Source organism: Syngnathoides biaculeatus, chromosome 17 (genome assembly GCF_019802595.1).
Source record: "Syngnathoides biaculeatus isolate LvHL_M chromosome 17, ASM1980259v1, whole genome shotgun sequence".
Lineage (NCBI taxonomy): Eukaryota > Metazoa > Chordata > Actinopteri > Syngnathiformes > Syngnathidae > Syngnathoides > Syngnathoides biaculeatus.
In genome coordinates this window covers 11,194,338-11,198,270 of record NC_084656.1, presented here as the reverse complement: position 1 = coordinate 11,198,270, position 3,933 = coordinate 11,194,338, and positions in this window count along the sequence as shown.

The window sequence follows — 3,933 nt, the reverse complement described above, 5'->3', positions numbered from 1 at the left end:
CGCGCGGAGTGTCGTCTTTGATAAAACTGGAACAGCACTTCTGGTCGGACCACTGAGCTAGTGACTCTACAATCCTCATCATTTTGTTAGAAGGCAAACATTCTGAGCTTCTGGTGAGGTTTAATAACTCATAAATACACAGATGGCTAAAGATTAACATAGCACAGATACGGATTAATAGATGACGTAAAAGACAGCATTTGTCCATTTTTTTTTTTTTTTTGCCATTTGCTGTGCTGGAGAAAAGGCACCCTCACAGAACGGGGGTACTAAATTGACCTGGCAAATTCACACCTTGATGGGTCATATCAGGAGCAAAACAGGTGGGATACTGCCTGTTTTTAAGGGTATTCTGCAATGTGAGGACCAGGCTGTAAACGTAAAGACCAAAATCATTACTCTCAACCTGTTATGATGAAAGCAACTGGCGAAAGCAGATAGATGTCGGATATAGAGCTCATGCACCTACGTCACCTAAATCACTTGCCATATTGCCGGTCAAACAATGCATTCTTCAATGTCCGTTGAGTCACGAAAATATGTCTAACCCTAACCCTACGACGCCCATAGTTTTGTCCCATACTGTTAAACATTTAGAAGGTGATAATAAAGAAAGATACGTGGAAAAATGAGAGACACTTGTCATAGAGGACCCATATTTAATGCCAAACGCGATGTTTTCGCCGATAAGAAATTACTCTTAATACGCTTCCGTTTTTCTTGGACAACTGGATATACGCATGGATCTGGTGAGTAAGTCGTTGAGATTTACACGGAAGAGTTTGAAAGCGTATAAAAGTCTGGACGCATACAAATACTTTGTTGCTGGATCTGTTCTTAATCAAGAATAAATCCCACATAGTGATGGAGCCACTCAGATTTTTTTCAATACAAATACCAATATTCAAATAAATGACCCCTGGTTTTACACAAACTAGCATTCATTAACTGACTGGAATTTTTTTTTTTCCCTCCGTACACGGAAGCGTATTGCTGCCACATGCTTCCCTCTGTAAACAGCCAGACGGTTTATTTTATTTTTTTAATATGCATTGCTCTCAAATGAGTCAATTTGGCATTATAAATACTTCTTGATAATTTCAGATTGAAAATAATAGTTCCTACCTGAAATGATCGCTACACAGGCGTGTTTATTTCGTTGGGCACCATCCATCATGTGCACAATCTCGATAGACTTCTCATTTTTTCAATACAAATACCAACATTTAAATAAATGACCTCTGGTTTTACACAAACTCGCATTCATTAATTAGGATTGGGAAAAAAAATTAGGACAGGGAGTCGTCTCCTCCGTACACGAAAGCGTATTGCGGCCACACGCACACACACACATCTCCGTAAACTTCTCTGTGACTTTTTTTTTTTTTTTAAATACGCGTTGTTCTCAAATGACTCAACTTGGCATCATAAATACTTCTTGGTTATTTGAGATTGGGAAGAATAATTCCTACCTGAAATGAAGCGATCGCTACACAGGCGTGTGTATTTGGTTGGGCACCATTCATCATGTTTAATTGCCGATATCCATCAAACTTTTCTCGCCTTTTCAGCTGGTATTCTATAGAACGATCTCTTTGAAGAACTGTCTCGTCTGTTGTGACAACCAACAGCACAACAAGTCTCAGGTAGTGTGAATATTCTACTCCGGTTCAATGTCTCCCACAATGTCCACCAGCTCGGTTTGACCGGCAATATGGCGCCGTGAAAACGGTGACGTCACGTGCACGAACCCTGTATGGTAGATCCATTGTAATGGTACATGACCTACCACAGCTTTGCGGTGTTGAATGCAATTGTTGCTGTCTCACAATTATTTCATTCCTCACCCCAAGATGATGCAACTGACGGCATCTAATGATGTGATTTCAGAATACCGCATCACTGTGAACATGAACACAGTTTCGGCCATCTCACATTTTATCTGGATTTTGTGAGAAAGGGCAAAGGCAGAACGATGCCAAATCTTCTGCTACAACTTGGATAGAAAAATTTTACAGGATCTTATGGCCACGTCACACCATGACATTCTGGCCAGCGTCCTTTAGCGTTTGAGGAAACGTTGGTAGTTGCCCATGGTCGCCGGGATAGCTCCACAGTAGCGTTGTTTCCACGCCAGTGAACGTCAATGATCGCTGGGAATCGGCGGAGAACGCCGGTCGAGAAAAAAAAGTTTTGAACATGCACAAAAGTTCTCACCGAGACCAGCGTTCATCAACGTTTAATTTTAAACGCTGCAGAACGTTCAAGAACATGCGTGGAACGTTTTACTAACGTTCGCTGAGCATTGCATGCGTTTGCCTATCGTTAGTCAGTCGTAACTCTAGCTTTACTTGGTTGTTACTTAATCGTTTGCTTTTCAGTGAACGACTCACTGGCAACCTGTCAACGCCCACTGAACAATCCCCTAGCGCACACAGCGTGTAACCAAAGTGAAACGAACGTCGTTTGGTGTCCATTGAGCGTCATTCAAGCGTTTCCCGAACTTCCACTCATATGGGTATATAAACCGATGCTTTGTAAAAGCAAGGTCCATTTAATATGAAGCTACAGTAGAGAGCACCTACTATGGAAGATCGAGAAAGCAGCAGTTCGTTTTCGTGGAAAAACTCTACAGCCCGATCCAGGATCCTGTAATCCTTTCTCTGCTTCTTTTGTCTATTTGTCGGATCGTCCTGACTGGGGTTTGCAAGGTGTTTATGGTCCCCAGGGGGTGTCACATGGTGCGTGACATCGCGGACGTGCTCTTCCTCCTGGTGTTGTTTTTCCTCCAAACACATTGCTTGTGATGAAAGAGGCTTAGCTTTCTTACTAGCAGCGCGAGTTGCTGAAGTCCGCGCCCTAACTTTTTTTCTTCTCGGCGGCATGATGCTCACTGTTCTAACTCACGACAACAACTGAAGTGACTACGAACTTTCCAACGTTTTAGTGCCGGTTCCACTGTAAAAATTATATGCCAGCAAAACGCCTTTTTCTCGCTATTCACCCATTGTTCACACTCTCAACACACTCGTCTTACGTTGACAAATTGCTCGTCGCGCCCCAATGACACGTTTGCACACGCTAATGGTTTTTAGGGGTATCTTATTTGGTCGCTGTTACACGCTTTTTGTGCGTTAGACATGCTTTTCGTGCGTTAGACACACATTAAGTCATGCGTTAGACACACGTTAATCACACGCCACATGTGTCATCCGCGTTTGAGAACCCTGAAAAACAGAACGATTGAAATGTTCAGAGGACGTTGACCAGAACGTCATGGAGTGACGGAGCCTTTAGTTTCATGTTTTCTATTGTGTGGCTAAGCCACCTTTTTCCTTTGTTGCTGTATTGTGTGAAAGGTACTGACATGGATTTGCAGTACGAATTCGACCCAGCAAAGTTGCACTTCATAGGCAGTTTCAAGAACAGAGGCAGGACGCTGAATGTTTTAAGGGTATTCTAGGGTATAAAGTTGAGCGATCAGTTGCAATGGGTTGTGTATTAAAGTCCAAGGCAAATTACCATTCCAGATCTGAACCTGGGTCAGTTTTGGAGGGTTTTTGTGAAAGACACAAATGTCTTGGAAGTCACTCAGTCCACTGACAGAGGCTACCAGAAGGGAATAAGGTCAGTCTAAACAGGCCAGTGTACGAATATAACTGAATAAATGAGCCAAATGTCATTTTTAAGACTGTCCTGCTCCCGATGGACTCAGCAAAGCCTTAATTGTGGCATAATTAGAGGGCCAGTGAAGCTAAATGACTCACACCCCCCTGAAATACCATTCATTTGCCCAAATGGAACACTGTAAAGTTCATGAATTTGACCAACTACCTAAAAACAGAAACTCAATTTTCACAATTATCTCTTTTTTTCGACAGTGGAACACTACTGGGTTCATTTTCTTCCTCCCTCTGTTGTGTCTTGCAGGTA